At 46.3% G+C, this 19302-nt stretch overlaps 1 long non-coding RNA gene across 1 annotated transcript in view; it reads right to left on the bottom strand.

Annotated features, from left to right (window-relative positions):
* The window catches only part of LOC131821935 (uncharacterized), a 35841-nt gene extending 16807 nt beyond the window's left edge, over positions 1 to 19034 (bottom strand). Inside the window, exon 1 of the long non-coding RNA XR_009350022.1 lies at positions 18779 to 19034. This is a non-coding gene — a long non-coding RNA (uncharacterized LOC131821935). The remainder of the gene's footprint in view (positions 1 to 18778) is intronic.
* Positions 19035 to 19302: the final 268 nt, after the last annotated feature.

The raw sequence follows: 19302 nt of genomic DNA on the forward strand, positions 1-19302 counted from the left end.
CTGATTATATGCCCAAGTGCAGCAAGAACAGTGATGGACCATATAGTTTCTTTAAGTCTGTGCTGTTGGACTTTTTCATAAGGAATCTCAGATTAAACTTTCAAAAGCCTCTCGAGGCCAAGAAACCACACCAAGGACTTGCCAATAGCCTTTCCCTGCAATATCTATAGATTTGGGTAAATGCCTCTCTTCTCAAGATCCCCCAAATATCCTGAAGTTCATGAGACTACCAGGAAGTGACCTTTCTTGCTCACGGGGTAAGGCTGCCAAGAACCCTGCAGACCAAGGTATCAGGCTGCGATTTCCAAGGGGTTTTAATGGCTCCATTAAGTCAACCTTAGTTTCTAAAAGCTGTCTGGTCATATCTGAGTCTGTGCACATTCTCGAATATGACATTCCAGTCAAAGCCTTGGCAATATAAGCAATGCATCCAATTGTGTCCTGTTACAAAGAGGAGAACAGATTTTTATTGTACTTATGCAAATAACTATATTGCCAGGAAAGTAAGAATGCTCACTGAGTTTCCCAATTCTAAAGGGATCAGGTAGGGAGAAAAAGTAATTGTTTCATCCTTGTTCACGAAGGTATATCTTACCAAATTTTTTGATAGCTTAAGAGAAAAGATGAAAAGGCTTGCTTAAATCTGGAACTTCAAAATAGACCCAGCAATATTCTAAACCAAAAGTCATAAAAATAGCAATCAACCTCATCAGTTTGTTCTGTTCCATGTTTAATTCTTGCTCTGCTTGAAGCCAGTTTTTTCATTAGTTCTAGAAATTCCTACCCAGTTCAGGTAGTTTTTCCTTTTTTATCTTAAAGTTATCAGAAATCTGTATTCAAGAGCACTTTCCACGAATCTCCTTGAGTAAACACTACTATAAACACTTTTGCAAAAGCATTCAGTGAAACAATAACTGTAAATGACGAAAGACTTAAAAATGGCCATGGTTATTTAAAGATGTGCCGGGAGGGGCGCCTGGGTGGCTCAGTGAGTTGGGGCCCCTGCCTTTGGCTCAGATCATGATCCCAGGATCCTGGGATGGAGGCCCGAGTCGGGCTCTCTGCTCTGCGGGGAGCCTGCCTCCCCCTCTCTCTCTCTGCCTGCCTCTCCACCTACTTGTGATTTCTATTTGCCAGATAAGTAAATAAAATATTTAAAAAAAAAAAAAAAAAAAAAAAAAAAAAGGATGTGTCAGGAACTCATTACAGTGCAATTGACAAGGAAATTTGGTTATCTTTGTGCTGATGACATCTAGCACAGATGACTAGAGGACACTTTTTTTGTTTGTTTAACATACTTTCCATGCCCAGTTAGGAGCCAATGTGGGACTTGAACTCATGACCCTGAAATCAAGACCTGAGCTGAGATCAAGAGTCAGATACTTAACCTGAGCCATCCAGGTGCCCCTTTGTGACATACATTTTAAAATGGTAACTAGAATTATGATTGCTAATATTAAACCAAGACAAACTAGATTTTTAGGAATTTCATACAATTTGTAGAACAGTTACATCATGTACCTAGACAATACAACATGAAGAAGACTTGGTATTATTTCTTATTTGACAAAGCTTCCCACATAATTTAGCCTATCAAATAAGCCTAATTAGTTTAACATCTCCCGTATTTTATATATAAAGAGAGAGAACAAATCTTTGGCAATTTTCCAGGGACCTCTGGAAAATTCCAGAATTAGTTTGAGGTGAAAAGACTTTGCTTAGAATTTGATTTGGGGGAAACTTGTCAAAAATGTCAAGAGGTTTTAAAACACTTGGTCAAATAGGATCTTGGGTCGTTGTGAAACTATTGTTATTCATGTAACCATAGTAACAATTAAAGACTTCCCAGGCTAATACAGAAAGTTACATAGTTGTTAAAAAAAAAAAATGTTAGTTCTTTTGATAGGGAAGACCCAGCATTCTTAAGTAATCAAAGACTTGGTATGAAACATGGGAAATTATTTTGACAAGACAAAATCTTTCTTTTCTAGGCACATTATTTAAAAGATAAACCAAAATTTTTGTTTATAATTTCTTACTAAGAGCAGACCCACAATTGAAGAAAACTTATCCTTTCAGCAGATGAAAGCAAATTAAGTTCACTTTACATCATAAACAATTCAGTTTTAGCTAGCTTGATTATACAAGGGAAAATTCTCTCTCTCTGCCCGCACTTCTATACTAGTTTTAGTTTAAGGCAAATTCACTTTTTTTCCCTTAACAAAAATGCATCTTCATATCTCATACCCCTTTTTACAAAAACAATTCCTTGCCTACAGAATTGTTACACTTATTATTTCTAATACTTTAAATTTCACTGATTAGAATGCTTAATTCTTAGAAGCCTTAATTTCCAGTGAGAACTAAAAAGTAAAAAGGGGACATCTGGCTGACTCAGTTGGAAGAACGTGTGACTCGATCTGGCCGGTCGTGAGTTCGAGCCCCACGTTGTGGGTACAGATTACTGAAAAACAAAGAAAATTTAAAAAAAATTGAACACTTACAACCTGTTACATCCACATCTTTTAGATTGGCAAATTAATAAGTACACTTCACACAATTTTCTAGAAGCATATGCCTTTATCAATTTTCCAATCAATGCAGCACTGATGCATCCAAGTGTCTTATAGGTTCTCTGCAATAAGTAGCCAAAAGTAGATAAACCTGTGTTCAGTAATTGATGCTTCAATATTGTCTCTTATTTGGAAACAATCTAGGTATTTAATGACTACCCAACACCTAATTCAACTTAGCAAAACTCTAAGGTTTTAATTTAGCAAAAGTGTTTGGAGACACTAATTTAGGTAGACATACAATAAAACATAAATATTGTTGAAAAGTTTATTTATAAACTTTTATCTTACTTGCATCTGTTTAATTCGCTTGGTCTCAATAGTTATGTTTAGATTAGTCATGAAAATTTCACGAGGTATTAAATATCTAACCATTATCTGAAGTTCTCTTTCTTGCTGACAAACCCTGTAACAGATTAACACAAACTTAGTTGACATTTAGTGCTGGTGACTCCAAAGTCATGTTTATTTTACTTAAACGAACCTTAAATTCGCTTTTATTTGCACAAGATTATCCCACATCTTGTGAACTGAATAAGGAGTTGGGTTAGTTTTTATTCTATTTCTGAATATTCCGTATTTAGAAGCACTTAATTTTTAAGCCAATGAAATAGAGCTCTCTTGTGCATGAGTTCATTCCGGCGATTCCGTCCTGTGGTGGAAAACACCGTGCACGCACAATATAAATATACAGACACACACAAACATCCAGACGGACACAGAGACCTTGTGGTTTCATTTTACAATGTTTGTCATGAGAAAGGTATGACAATGGGAAATTCACTAGTTTTAAAACAACAGTTGGAGTAAGTTCAGTTTATCTGCTCAGACAGCTAAAGCTTTTGGCACAATTATTTGTGCAGAAAACACATGATTTTTCATTAGCCTAAATTTCAAATGCATTCTCTCCCTTTTTGTTTTTCTTCTGATAAGAACTGCTTTCCTGAAAATTGTACTTGAATATTTACATGTCGAAAGCACAGGGAAGAATGGAAGTTACAAGCCTTTTGGGACTGAACTAAAAAACAAAAACAAAAACAAAAAAACAAGAATAGGTGAACTCTGAACAGCCTCTCCAGCTGCGTGTTTAGTTTGGTAAAGATTTGTAAGATAAGGACAGTTGCTCTCAATTCCCGAAAGAACTGAATCACAGCCAAAATGACATTATAGTTTAATCTACCCATTTCACACACAGACACAAATGTGCGTGTGTGTATGTGTATATGTGTTTATGAATACTTTTACAAAAATCCAGATTTTTTTTTCTTTCCCTCTAGGTACATAGTTTTATGTTTTAGGGGAGGACTCCCAAAAATAATTCCTACAGGTTGTGAGTATCTGCTTCCAATCCAACCAATCTCTCTGACCACAGAGCTATTGCAAATCCTTGTAAATATCTTGTCAGTTTTCAGTTGGGACACACAGCAAACTTTTTCAGGGTTTAATGCAGTATGTCTTTGTAAAGTATCAAGCTTTCTGATAAAAAGCCTTCTTTCTGAGTATGCAGTTCAATTTTGGATCAATTTACCTTAGGGGGGAAAAGCCACTGTGTCAGCCCCTGAACAGCAGCCTTCAGCTGATCATTTGTAGAAGGGCCTAGGAAAAATTCTGGTCGTTTCCTCTCTGAAGGGAGGTTTTCAGGGAATTGTTCGGCTTGTCTGATAACTACGATATAATCATGGGTGAGAAGAATACCCCTTAGCAGCCAAATGAGGTCCTCATGAATGGGGTTGTAAGTGACAATTCATCTTTTTAAATTCCTCTCTAAATTTGATAGGATCCTCTGAAAGGTAAAGAGGACTTTATAATTTTAAAAATCTGCTGCTGTCCGGGGGACATGAATTCTCTGGGTGGGGGGTGTTGGATATGGCTGCAAAGGATGTTGCATAGGAAGGCCTGAAGTTGGCAGTGCCTGATTATGCAGCCCAGCAAAATGAACCTTATTGTCCATCCCAGGTGCTTCTGTTAAATTTACTTCCTGGCTTTTAGCACTTCCATGAGTAACCTGTATACCCTGGGCCTGGAGATTAGGCTGGAGGGCTCTCTGTAAATCTTGTAGGGACAGGGAAGTTAAAATAAGCAGCTGAGTGTGTAAGGGATTTTCTGGGGAAAGTGCAGGAGTTTGGGGAGCTAAGGGAATTTGCTAAGGAGGGGCTGGATTTCAAGCGGGGGAATTTACATTGGATATGAACTTTAATTTTGTTCTAAGTTTAATTTCTGTTCTTTCATCTTGCTGTGGGAGTCCCTGAGGTTAGCTGTTACACTTCTACATATCCACTTTTCAATTAGGTCTTTCTATAAGTACCAGTAAGACAATTGTTTAGAATAGGAACTCCCTTAAAAAAAAAAAAAAAAAAAGAGTGCTCAAATATAGCAACTTTTCCAATGCAAAATATCTATCATCTGGAAATTAACAAGCAGGATCTATCCATCTCAATAGTAACTCAAACTGGTACACTTTTTTATGGCTTAGCCTCCGACATAAGAGGTGTCCCACAAAAGAGCACAAAATATGGGGCCATCACAAGATCCAGTCTCTCGTGGAACAGGAGGCACCTCTAGTCATAGACCCGCTAACCTGTGACACCGGGCAGGCTCTATGTGAATGGGACTTTTCCAGCACTAATGATTCAATGAAGGTTGACACAACAAAGGTTCCTTATGGACTGCGACCCCTTCTGAAAAACTTTTCTGAGAGCTGACACAGCTCTGAATCCCAGGCTATTGGACTAGCTATCAGATGTATCTTCCGAATGGTGGAGACTAAGGTATTCTCACTGATCACAAAGCCAAACTCTCAGGACACAGAACAAGATGAAAGGAAAACCTCACCCAGTTTTTACACAGGGAAACTTAAAGTGTGTCTAAACAGATGCCGGATGGGTGAGAACCAAGAGTTCACCAGGCTGTGAGGTGGGTTCAAACTACAGGCCTACTGGGCCTATGCCTGCGGTCTACCCTATGGTTTCCTTCTCATGGTAAAAGACTCAAAGGACACAGAGGCAAAACAAAATAATGGCTATTTCTGGGAGGAACAGGATCAGTAGAAATTAAAAGTATTCATAATAAATCTTTAGCAAAGTTGCTATACCCGAGGAAATAATTCACCCAAATATTTTCTCCTAATTTAAATTTAAAACTTAAAAAAAAAAAAAAAAAGGACTCTCACTTTCACCAAACCCTGCAGATAGAGATCCAGGAGACTGACATGGTAAGAATTCTTGCCTTCTGCTGTCTTTTGTCAAAGACCCCAGGATTTCTCAGCTGCAACTGCCCCAGAGCCAGCAGCGTCCAAACCGTGAAGTCTCCTGGCTGGTTTTCCAACCCTGTAGGGGAGGAAACAGTTTTTCTCTACCCTTCTAGATTCATTGGCAGGTAAACCAATATAAAACAGACTGACAGGGTAAAAATGAATTTAATTATGTAAGTACAGGAGCCACATAAGAATATTAGCGCAAAGGACAAGTCAGTTGGGTCTCATACGCCATCCTCAGGAATGGAATAGGAGCCTGGGGGCTTCAGAGGGGAGGAAGGTAATTCACACGATGATAAGAAGAGCAGGTGTTTGCTAATTAGATGTTTGCCCTGACATAAAGATAGGTCTTTCTGATAAAAAGTTACCTTTGGTAATAGCATTCTTTTCTGGGCCAAGACCCCTATCTAAATTCCTTTAGGTAGTTAAGAAAAAGATAAAAGTTTTTATAAAAGTCTGCCGGGTGTTGATTGCCTTTGGCTGGAAATAATCTACATGCCAAAGCGGCATACTTGAGGTTATGCCTCAAACCACTCCAATGAAGCAATGACCTCACTGCAGCTTCTGCTCACGTGTGGCCTGGGATGGTCTGCACAGGCAGCCAGACCTTAGGCCGCCTTCTAGGCTGTTGTCCCTCCTTCCCTCCAACCCAGGAGAGAGCGTGTTTGCTCTCCCGCTCTGCTTTGTACATTCTAGAGATCTTGGGTATGGGCTCTGCGTTTCTTTCTCTAGAGGGCTGCTTCTCAAACTGCAGCCTGGAGGGCTTAATAAAACAGAGCTTGCCAAGCCCCACCCTCAGAAAGTCTGATTGGGCAGCTCTAGGCTAAGGTCCCACAATCTGCATTTCTAAGGAGGTCCCAGACCCTGCTAAGCCTGCTTATCCCAGGACCACACTTTGAAAACACTGCTCTAAGACCATTTTTTTCTTTAAAAAAAATTTTACAAATTGGATGTTGGGTTTAGTGTCTGTACCAGGTTGGAAAGTGGAACCTAATGGCATTTGTTTACTTGATTTTAAAAGCTTCTGTCCAGTGTCCAGCTCTGGAGTCGATGAGCATGATAACGATTCCAGTTAAGGGTAAAAGGCCTCAAAGTGGGAGGGAAAGGAGGGAAGAAAGGGAGGAAGGAACGTGGCTAGAACAGGCAGCTTCCAGAACATCTCTGGAAGGTGTGATTGTAAATCTATGCTCTGAAAAGTCTGGGAGTGGGCACAGCTCCGCTGGACTAAAAAGGAACATGGCTTTTCTCTGTGTTTTCCTATTACATGGGATCGGTTACCCTACCAACGGCGAGTCATTCTTCACGCATGCAGGGGGGTGGGCAAAGGGCGAGTCCAGTGCCTGCCCCCGGGGCGCACCTGTCACGCCAAGAGAAGGAGGCCTGCGCCCTTTGGCTGATCCCACAGCCTGGAAAAAAGCCAGACTCCGCTGCCTTTGAAAGCCTGTTCCTTGGAGCAATCCTGGCTCGCTAGGTTTAATTGTTTCGTCTCCCTCTTTTTTTTTTTTTTTTTTTTTTTTCTAGTTTATGAAGCCGCCCCGCCTAAAGTCCGCCCCTTGCGCAGAGGCCCGGAAAGGTGGGAGGAGCGCAGGCAGCGCTCCCAGCTCGGGCAGAGCGGGTTTCTATTTCCCCGATTATAAAGAAGCATTTGTTGGGAGCTGATGAATTGCGGCGGGGCTGGGCCCGGGGCCGGAAGCGCACCTGTGATGCTCCGCGCCTGCCGGAGACTGTTTATGCATCAAATGTGGCCACAGATATTCCCTTGGCGCTTGGAAAGGGCGGGTGAGGAGGAAGGAAGGCGTGAGGGCAGCCCCTGCCCCCCTCGCGCTCCCCCCCCACCCCAGTTTGGAAACCTCTGCTACTCAAAATGTGGTCCCTGGACCAACTACATTAGCCAGGAGCTTGTTAACAATGCAAATCTCACGTCCCACCTGGACCTACTGAATCAGAATCTGCTTTGTAATGAGATTCTGGGGTAATGCCCTGTCAACGTTTAAGTTTGAGAAGTGGGATCCAGGGGTGCTTGGCACAGAAAAGGTTAAGAGCTCCTGCTCTCAGTTAAGGAAAGGGAGGGCCCCCATTCGTAAGGGGGAGTGGGGGGTTAACCCTGACGTTTTCCCCTGGAGTAGAGGACAGAGAAATTTCCATATGGCTTGAGTTAGTTGGGACAGGACATTTTAGCACGTGCCCAGGGTCGACGAGAAAACAGCAGCAGGGGCCGGAGCCGAGGTGGGAGCACCTGGGAGATTCTTAATAAGCAGGCTGACATGTGGAGAATAAAATTTTAATGCTGGAAGAAAGAGAAAGCACACAATCATAAAACGTGCTCCCAGCATCAATGCGTCCGGACCAAGAGGACACGCCTGGCAGGCAGGGCCCACGGAGCTGGCAGGGGCAAGGCTCGACCACCATCCCTGTGAAGGGCTGGCAGCAACTCATGTCTGGACCCAGGAGCCAACCTGCTGTCCATTTTCTGCACTAGTGGAGGGGAGAAGAGGTACTGAGCACGTTAAAGAGTAGGCCATCCAAAAAGAAATGATTTGGATTTGATGTAAGGGCAGGGACTGATACACACCAGCCCTCCCCGGCCCCCATCTGACCCTCTCTCTCCCTTGCCTACTGTCAGCCCTGCTCCAGCCAGGTGGTGTGGTGATGGAAGAAGGCTTGAGTTCAATCTCATAAACTCCGAAGTAGGTGATACACTTTCACACTCCCCTCCAGGCCCCTTCAACAATTTTATGCAGGGAGCAGGTGGACCAATGAAAGACACAGACCTATCAAATTCCAGGCTGCCCCCAAGCTGGTGCGGTAGTTTAAAGACTGGATAATCCACTTGGATTCCAATCATGTTTCAACGGACTGTTGCAAGAGAGTGAGTCTGTCAAAATAGTAAGCTCTTCACTTACTATTTCTATGTCCCCTCAACCTCTTCCATGAAGGGTTTCTGGTGATTTGCAGAACTCAAAGTCAGGTCCATTCAAATATGAAAATGAAATGGTAAGAATCAGGTTCCGTTCTAGTATAAACTAGGACTGGAAGTCAACGCCTGGGCAAATGGTGACATTTCATAGGGGAAAAAAAGAAGAAGAAGAAGAATCATAAAGTTCTGTCCAGATCTAGAAAGCAGGGGCCCTGGTATACAGTGTGAGAAATGTTGCTTTAGCAAAAATAAATGTAGTGGGCAATAAGCTCACTTTGAATAAACAAATTTAAAAGCATCCTGACCAGGGCACCTGGATGTCTCAGTGGGTTAAGCCTCTGCCTTCGGCTCAGGTCATGATCTCAGGGTCCTGGGATCGAGTCCCGCATTGGGCTCTCTGCTCAGCGGGGAGCCTGATTCCTGCCCCCCCCCTGCCCCCCGCTTGCCTCTCTGCCTACTTGTGATCTCTCTCTGTCAAATAAATAAATTAAATCTTAAAAAAAAATCCTGCCCTCACTCCTGTCAAGACCACTCCTGGTACATTCAGCTTAGTTCTGAAAATCAGACTTTGAGAGATCATTGGCAAAGGGGACATTCGGAAGAGAACAATCTGGATAGTCAAAGATCATGAAGCCTAAAACATACATAGTAGGCTATGGGCCAGTCCCTCGATCAGGTACCGAAAGCATAAAGTCATGGAAGGCATGGTCCTACCCTTCAGAAACTTACAGCCCAGTGAGCACATCAGATAAACACACAAACCAGAGAAAGAGAGGTGGCTAAATCAGGATGTGGAATCTTGGAAGAAGTTATGGAAATTATGAACTGTTTTGGACTGGGTGACATCCAGCATTCAACACTGTCTGCAGCTGGGGAAATGAGTGCCTCCATCTTAAAGGAAGAATCAAGCAGTGCATTCTCTTCGTGCTACATGTATCAAAAAACTTCATTATGGTGGCTTAAACAAGTAAGATTCGTTTTGCTCATGGGACAAGAAAGGAGGTAGGCAAAGATGGGTCTGAAAATGTCAGCCCCTTAGTCTTCAATTCTCTTGGCCCTACCCTCACGGTTACAAGATGGCTGCTACTGCTCTTGCCTTCATGTCTACATTCCTCATCCCCTTTACCCAGTCTGACAGGGGCTTGGAGGGGAGCAGGAGCCATTGGATAAGTGCCCCAGCATTCTCTTTCCTGAGCTGGATCCCACGCAGGTTCTCAGAGGACCTCCTGAGGGGACTGAGCTCCAGTTGCCCACTGCAGCAACCCAGTGTACTGGCTTTGCCCCCTTCCCACCTCACTCCTCCCTACTCCCCTGTGTTTCCTGGCACCAGCTCCCACATTAGCTACCTGCTCCGAGTTCCCATCTCCCAGTCTGCTTCAGAGAAACCTAGAGCCAGAAATAACACCAAATGGAGCAGGACGGCCAGGGAAGGTCATGGCCAGGTCAGTCCGCAGAAACCCCTCTAGTAGACATAATAAAATATCCCAGAGCTCTTAGTGTAAGTGACCGTAAAGGGAGAATGGTTTGGAGCAGGCACATCAAGAACTGTAAGATCTAGGATCCAGAGGGAACACTCTGGCTTTCTGGGGAGCAGAGTCACCTTATGGGATAGTTAAAGCTGTTTTGGGGTGTTGGCATGACCATGGATATAGAAGGCAGTGAGCTCACCATTCATTATCTGGAAGATTCTCTCAGTTCCCATGGAGTGCTTGGCCCATTGAATTGTGGGCATGCCTCAGTTGATCCTGCAGTGTCTTGGGGAGCCACCCACTACTGGTATCAACGTCTTGTTCCAATCCTTTGCATGGTTTAGGCATTGCTTTAGAAGTCAACCAAACTGGGGCGCCTGGGTGGCTCAGTGGGTTAAAGCCTCTGCCTTCGGCTCAGGTCATGATCTCAGGGTCCTGGGATGGGGCCCCGCATCGGGCTCTCTGCTCAGCAGGGAGCCTGCTTCCCCCCCACCTCTGCCAGCCTCTCTGCCTACTCGTGATCTCTGTCTGTCAAATAAATAAATAAAATCTTTAAAAGAAAAAAAAATGGAAGTCAACCAAACTAAAAGCAACCTTGACCTGGGTCCCAGTCATCACTTTCACCCATCCCCAAACTGGGACCGAACTGTATGGGCTGACCCAGCACAGATATCTAAATACATGAGGCAAGTACAGACACGTGAAGCTAGGCTTTGGCAAAGGGAATTAACAATGACCTTGGACTGAGCAGTTTCTGAGAGGGGATGGTGGCTGAGGCTGCGTGTCCAGGAGATAAAAAGTGAAGAGCAGAGAAGGAAGTAGAGTCGACGGGCGCAGACTACACTTTGAAGACTCTGGTCATTGAGGGGCAAGAGAGATACAGGTTCTTAGCTAGAGTGCGATGTAGAGTCAAGGGAAGCTGTTTCGTTTGTATGATCTTGTCCTGCTTTGTTTTTTTACTTAAGAAGGAGGTGAGTTGACAGGAAGACTGTCCTAGAAAGAATGTACTGGTGGGACAGGTAAGCAGATGGTTGGGTGAGATGGGTCTCCCCTCACCCAAGAGCCACCCCCTCACCGGGAGGGGTGGCTTGGTGGAAGAGGGCAATCTCCTCACCAGCTTGCAGGTGAGGGGAAAAGACCAAGAGATGGAAGGTCACCCTGCAGTCAGTGAGGAAAGAAAAGGCGTTCTTCCCTCCTAGCCATAGTTTCACACTCAAGAAGGGAGTCAGGAGAGAAATGAGTTCCTGTTCCAACAAGAGGCACACAGAAGGATGTTCCTGGAAGCTTTAGTCATATAGCCCCAAACTGGAAACAATCGAAATGTCTGTCAGTCAGACAATGGACGAATTCTGGTGTTGGTCACGTAATGGACTACTATCAAGCAAGGCCAAAGATCAAGCTCTTCTCAACAATAGGGTCACAGATACGCTGTTGAGCGGAAGAAGTCAGATACACGAGTATACACTTGATGATTCCACTTGTATGAAGTTTCAGAATGGACAAAACCTGGGCTCCTGGGTGGCTTACCTGGGTCAGTTCAATGTCTGCCCTCAGCTCAGGTCTGATCCCAACCCTTTGATTCCAGAGTCCTGGGATCGAGCCCCGCATCAGGTTCCCTGCTCAGCGGAATGTTGGCTTCTCTTCCCCCTGCCCCCTGCCACTTGTATGCGCTCTCTCTCTTTATCTCCCAAATAAATAACTTAAATCTTTTTTAAAATGTGTTTAAAATATGAATATTGGAAAAAGAGTATGCTCTTTTAGAGATGCATACTGAAATATTCATATGTAAGTGATAGGACATTAGAGATTTTCTTCAGAACATTCTGGGGCAGGGGGGTGCAAATGGGCTAGAAATGAAACCAAACGGAACTGGCATGAATTCATAACTGCTACAGCTAGGTAATGGGTACATGGGGTTCACTTCCCTAGCCTGTCTACTTATGTGTATGTTTGACATTCTTTTTTTTTTAAGATTCTTTTTATTTGTCAGAGGGAGAGAGAGATTGAGAGAGACAGAACAAGCAGGGAGAGCTGCAGTCAGAAGGAGAAGCAGTCTGCCCGCTGAGCATGGAGCCTGATGCAGGGCTCGATCCCAGGACCCCGGGATCATGAGCCGCAGGCAGACGCTTAACTGACTGAGCCACCCTGGTGCCCTATTTGAAATTCTTAGTAAGAGATGGGTAGGAGGGAGCAAAAGAAGGATGGAGGGAGGGTGGGGGGGAGGGAAGAGAGAAAGGCCAGGGAATCACACAATTTTCTCCCCAACCTAAAACAATCACAATAAAAAGTAAGAAGCCCATGGCACACAGTGCCCTCCTACGTTCACAGCCACCACTGTGGCAAAACGAAAGATCCAAGTTGCTCCCCGCCTCTCAGTTCCACTGAGAGCACCTCCCCTTCTCAAATACCCCTCAGTCAGCCTTATTTATGTCCCCGTCCAGGGCCAGAAAGTGGCTCCTCCCCGACAGCTGAAAATAAAGGCAGTAAGCCTGCCCCTGAGGAGTAAACTAGGCCATCAACACTGTACACAGGACAGCAAAGTGACCTTGGAGGGATGGAGTGCCCCGGCCAGCGAGACTTGGCAGCAGCCTAATTTAAGTTGTTAGGAAATTAGAATGTGTCCATCAGACAGTGAGCTGCGAGGGCCGAGCTGGGCACCTTGTGTTTTCCCCTCTGGAATCATTCTCCCTCCCACCTGCACTGGCCCCAAGCAGGCTGAGCTCTGTGGTTTCCACTGGACTTGGGCCAATGGAAACCCCTGAAGGTGATCTGAAGGGGAGTGGGGTGAACTTACTTTTTCGCCTGGCTCCCTATTTCAGGGGCACCTCAGGCTGACCACACCCAAAGGCCACTCATGGCCCCTCCATAAGGCTCCTTCTCCAGCCAGGTTCGAAATGTTCTGAGTCATTCCTCTGTGAACAGGGCCTTTGAAGTAATCCTTCCTCAAAATATCTTACTCTGAGTATGCCCACCACTTGCTGTTTGAACCCTGAGGGAAACTGAGGCACAAACAGGAATCAGGAGTGTCCATGGGAGCATTTTTCAGGGAAAATGTCACCCTCCACCAGGCCACCTCAAATAGCCACATCTTTGACAGGTGTGGCCCACTCCAGGGTTACGAAGGGGCCATGGGAGCACGTTCAGACTCTGTGCCTCCACTCAAACCCCAGAAAACTGGACAGCCCTGTGACTAATGTCCAGGGTCAGAGGCCAGCTAACGGCAGCATTCAGCCAACCAGTTTCTGTTTGTCAAAGACGGCATTAACCTTCTGGCTCCGTCTAACATCGTCGTGTGAACTTGGTTCCAGAGGTGACTCACATAGACAAACGTGAGACTGGGTTTCTGAGCCTACGAAGCTCAGAGCCATGCCTTGACCTCACACAGGATCCCAGACTCACAGAGCCGGGCGGAGGCTTAGACACAAGGCAGCCTGATCCGGACTCCTCAGCTGAAGGGAGAGTGGGATAGAGCTCAGAGACACCGGATAACTCTGTGGCCCAGGGTGTTCAGAGAGTGGATGGCTCATGGCAGCTTCCCCAGGGCAAGGCCCAGTTTGTTTGTTTGTTTTAATTTCAGCTTTATTGAGTGTAATTGAGAAACAAAATTGTTAGATCTTTAATGCACATGCTGGTGACCCCACACATGTGTGTATATTACATACACGTTGTAAAAGGGTCCCTCCCCCTTCTAGTTCATTAACATTTGTGTCAACTGACATATCTAGCCCCTTCTTCCCCCCACCCCTTTTTTGGGTGAGAACATCAGAATTCCACCCTCCTGGAAAAATTCAAGCATGCAACACAGAGTTACCATGTTTGTTATACATCAGATCATCCTCCGACCTTATTCATCTCACAGCTTAAAGTTGGGACCCTTCTACCAGCCCCTCCCTAGCTCCCCCACCTCCACACAACCATTTTCATACTCTCTGTCTCTATGAGTTTGCCTTCTTTCTTTTTTTAGATTCCACCTAGGAATGATACCGTGCAGTGTTTATCTTTTCCCATCTGACTTATTTCACTCAGTGTAATGCCTTCAAGGTCCATCCAGGTTGTCGCAAATGACAGAATTCCCTTCTTCCTATTGGCTGGATGATATCCCATGGTATATATACCGCATCCCCTTTATCTGTTCATCTGCTGATGGACACGGGTTATTCCCATATCTTGGCTGTTGTGAATAAGGCTGCAATGCACAGGAACATGTAGATATCTCTTCCAGATACTGATTTCATCCCCTTCAGTATATACCCAAAAGTGGGACTGCTGGCTCACATGGTAGTTCTATTTTTAATATTTTGAGGAGCCTCTCCACTGTTTCCCGGAGTGGCTGTACCGATTTACTACCCCCGGGGCAACATCATTTGGACCACAGACAGCGTCACACATCTACGCAGGCACAATGCGATTTGGGGATCCTGGAACTATCATCCAGCAGAAGTCCCAGTCCACCCAGTTCCAAGCCATCCTCAGAGCCGATAAGGGTGACTTTGTTGGGAGGAGCAGTGGAACACCAGACATACCAAGACAACCCTGTGTGTGACCCTCTGGAATTTTCTTAACGTCTCTGAGCCTTTTCTTCATCTGCGCCTGGCTCAGTTGGTTAAGCAGCCAACTCTGGGTTCTGGCTCAGGTCACCATCTCAGGATTGTGAGATCGATCTCCGAGTCGGACTCCACACTCATCACAGAGTTTGCTTGACATTCTCTCTCTGCCCCTGCTCCCTACTTGTACACACACACACTCTCTCTCTCTCTCTCTCTCTCTAAATTAAAACAAAGAAAAAACGGCACTCAACTTATCTCTTCTTTCACAAGGTTGTCGTGAGGATCAAGTATGAGACTGTAGAGGACAACTCATAGTCTGGTGCCCGGTATGAAGTAGGGGCCCAGTAACTACTACACAAAATTGAGAGTCTGAAATTGTTCACTCCGTCCAGGCTGAGGACCACACCCTCCATGGTGACCTTCCCACCTTCCACCAGGTTGACGTCAGCGCCTTCCTCAACACACGTTAATGTCAAGGAAAATGTCACAGATGCTGTCAGCGCCTTGCCTGTATCCCCTCAGCCTACCCCAGGGGTCACACACCAGCTGCTTTTTTCATCCCTCTGTCCGAGGCCAGTCTCTGGCTGCAGGGGTGTGCTCTCACCAGGTCCCGGCAGGCTGGAAGAGCCAAGGAATCAGCTCCTTCCGGAACAGCCGTCCGACAGTGGGGGCCGGGAGAAATGCCCAGCTTCCTTACCTCTCCATTGGGCAGTTCTGAGCCGTGTTCCAGACAGTCTCTGAGAAGGTTCCCTGCGGCACTGAACTCCCCCTGAACTGGCCATGGTGGAAACGTGCTCAAGGAAGCACCTTCATTGGCCTTCCTTCCTGCCTTGTCTCACTTCCTCTCGCTGTGCCTCTTGGGCTCACTTCCCATGTCAACGACCAGGGCTGAAATCCTTCTCTGGGGCGTCTGCTTTTAGGGGAACTCAACCTAAGACCATGAGCAACAGGCAGAGGGAAATCCCACCAGGCTTGGTGGGGTCCACACTGGGGTTCCTGGTGCCTGGGCACCCCCGGGGGGTTGGAGAACTTTGGGCCTCCCCCTCCCACCCCATGTCTCCAGTGCTTCTGGAAAGAGTCAGCCTTGGGTACTGACAAGCAACAGCCTAGCCCCACACCACAGAACTGCATCTGAGGACAGAGCAATTTGTCACTAAAATCCTCCTTCTCCTCCCCAGCCCAGCGGGGTTCTGTGTGCACCCATGGGCAAAAAGATTTAGAGAACGGTGAGGAAAATCTTAAACACCGAAGCAATAAAGCACCTCACCACTCCCCTCCCCTGTCGTGAAGGCAGAGAGGGACCCAGCCCCCCTCCCCTGACCTGGACGCCATGAGGCTGCCATTAGTGGCAGAACATTTTCAGCCCCATCATCCCAGCAGCTGCTGTAGAGAGACATGGGGATGCTCTGCAGGCTTTGGCCTCCCCAAACACCTGCCTCCCCTTCACACCCATGGGGATGGTCATTATAAAAGAAACAAACAAAGAAAACAAAACAAAAAAACAAAACAAAACAAAACAAGAACTAACAATTGTTGCAAGGATGGGGAGAGATGGGCACTCTTACACTGGGGGTGCAGAGGTAAAGGGGCACAACCACTGGGACAAACAGCTAAAAAACACATAAAAAATTACCAGAGGATCCAGTAAGTTCTACTTCTGAGGGCTGGCCCTAAAGAATTGCAGGGGATCAAACAGTTATGCACACACACGCGTTCACAGCAGCCTGATTCATAATTGCCAAAAGGTGGAAACGACCCAAGGCTTTGTCCATGGGTGAATAGATAAACAAAATGGGGTCTCTCCATATGATAGTGCTCAGCCTTCAAAAGGAAGGAAATTCCAACATAGGCTACAACACAAATAAACCTTGAGGACATTATGCTGGGTGACATAAGTCAGTCACAAAAGGACAAACGCTGTGAGTCTATCTACTTGAAGTCTCTAGAGACAGAAAGCAGAATGGTGGTTGCTAGGCGCTGGGGAAATTGGGGAGAATGGGGAGCTGTTGTATAATGGGTCTAGAATTCCACTTAGGGAGGATGAGAAAGTTCTAGAGGTGCGTGGTGGTGATAAGGTTGTGCAATGACATGAACATACCTGATGCCACTGTCCTGTATATTAACAGTGGTCCATTCTAGGTGACCTACATTTTGCCAGAATTTAAATAAATGCCTCCAGCATTTAAATAAATGCTTCCCAGGTACAGGAATCAATCCATTCTCTTTGTGTCTAAGTTGGTGTGAGCTGGATTTCTCCCACTTGCGAAGAGCAGACAATCTCTAAGGGAGTAAGAGAAGGGGGAGAACGGAGCTGTGGATTCAGGTGAAGTCTCACCTGGGTTTAGCTCTACAGGGAGCTCCGCATTGTGAGGGGACCAACCAGACTTTCTCACCATAGTTGGCCATTGGCGGCTGGACACCCTAGGGTATGGGGGACCTCCCAGGCATTTCGGATGGGTGGCCCCCATCTAGCTGGAGGCAACTGTCAGGAGAAGGGGCAGCCGGCAACCCTCACAGCAACTAGGGAGAGGGGTTCACCGGCCCCGGAAAGGGAGCCTGGGCCGTGAGTAGCTTCTTCGCTAACACCCTTCTAGAAAACCAGCTCCGGTCTCTGTCTTCTTTCTCCAATCCTGCACACCTCTGTTTGGCAGAAGCGACAGTGTGGGGGTCGAATCCTGGCTCTGTAGCATACCAGGTAATATCATTTGGGCGACTTCATTTACCGCTTTCAGACTCAGTTTCCACATCAATAAAATGGGAATGGAAACGTGGTTGTGATTGTTTGGGATTAATCAGAACTCTGCACTCCAGGTCTCTTCTTCTGGTAACAAGCTCCACCCACTTCTGACTCAGCCTCGGGGCATGTGACACAGGGTAGCCAATGAGAATATCCTACTCACTTGCCCACTCAGGAACAGCACTGAGATGATTAGGCCAATTAGAGGGCTTCTGGAACTAGCAGGGATGGTCCATTGCCTGATGTCTATGGTATTAGAAGGCCATAAGGCAGACACCCAGCTGTGGCCATATTCCCCACCATGTGTGGGATGTCTGTCTACTGGAGAAAAGGGAGGCCCGTGAGAAGAACAGAGAGAGAAAGAATGAGGACTCTGACCCATATCATTTGTGTCCCTAGACCCCCATTTATGCCTCCCATCAGCCCCATTGCCCAGCTTCCCAGGTACAGGAATCAATCCATTCTCTTTGCGTCTAAGTTGGTGTGAGCTGGATTTCTCCCACTTGCGAAGAGCAGAAAGCCACGGGGTACAAGGAATGCCTACCTTGCAGTGTTGCTTCGAGGACTAAATGAGGTAGTGTCTGCCCAGAAAGGTGTCTAGTAATGGCCACTTCCTTGTCATGTGTGAACCTCGGCTCATCAGAACCCCCCCTCCGCCGCCCCAGCACTGAGCAGAAGCTTTTCTAGTTCACCTTCTGACTCAGAATTTAACTTAAAAAAACCCTCACGGATGCCCCGAGATTGTTGAAACCCCAGTCCGCTCTGTCGCCTGCCTGCCACCAGGCTCAACTGTTCTTGCAACTGTTTTTGTGTTCATTGTTGGCTCTATGCCAGCTCTTCTGTGCGATTCCTAAAAATCGTACTCACCAGGGCTCCGAGCCTAACCCCAGCTCCTGGTCAGATGCACTGTTCCTTTCTCCTTAGACTCCTTGGTGGTGATGGACTTGGAATTTTGTTTTTTGCCTTCTTCCGACCTTCTGGATGGTCCGTATAAACATCGAAAGCTGTGACTCCCTACATCTGTTTTCTCTAAAGCACTATTCTTCAAAGGGTCCTCTGCGCAACCCCTGCCCCCAGTTTGCAGTAAGAACCCCTGAGAAGCCTGGTCTCGCTCCCAAGTGACCCAATCAGAAACCTGGAGGCAGAGCCCAGAGTCGGGGGTGGGATCCGTATCAGCCCTTGGGGATATGCATGGATCCAGAGCCCCGTAACCCCTGCTCCAAGCCTTCTGAAGTCTGAGCAGCCCACTCTTGATGACCCCCTTCGGAGAGAACAGACTCACCTCCCAAGTCCCCATCCGCTCTCTCACCAGCAGCTCCTCCTTCCTGGTTTGAATTAACTCCCGAGTAGCGATCCTTCCTGTCACTGTTCAATCTTACAAGAGGTGAACCGGCTAGCCAGGCAAGTCAGGAGTTGGTTCAGAAGTTCTGTGCGGCCGTCCAGCTGGTGGCGCCCCCCATCGGTGGGTGTCTCGCCTTCAGGCCCCTTGTGTGGTCTCGGCCAGGAACCCATCATCAACGTCCCCCATCTGGTTTGGCAGCCTGTAATATGCTCCTAGAACAATATGACTTCTGTTCCCCTTGCCTTTGATCTCCACCCACATGGTTTCCAGCCCAGCCCCACCCTCCGCACTGTGGATTTCCATGTGGGTGTAAATCTTTTTATCGTGAGCCGATGTGCCACCTCTCCTTATAATGGTTGCTTTCTAACAAGAGAAACCTTCCCAGGTCGGCCCCGCGGACAGTTCTGCTCCCCTCGTGCTTTAAGTGACTTTGGCCAATGGCAACAGGGAAGCAGCAACTGCCG

This window comes from Mustela lutreola, chromosome X, assembly GCF_030435805.1.
Source record: "Mustela lutreola isolate mMusLut2 chromosome X, mMusLut2.pri, whole genome shotgun sequence".
NCBI lineage: Eukaryota > Metazoa > Chordata > Mammalia > Carnivora > Mustelidae > Mustela > Mustela lutreola.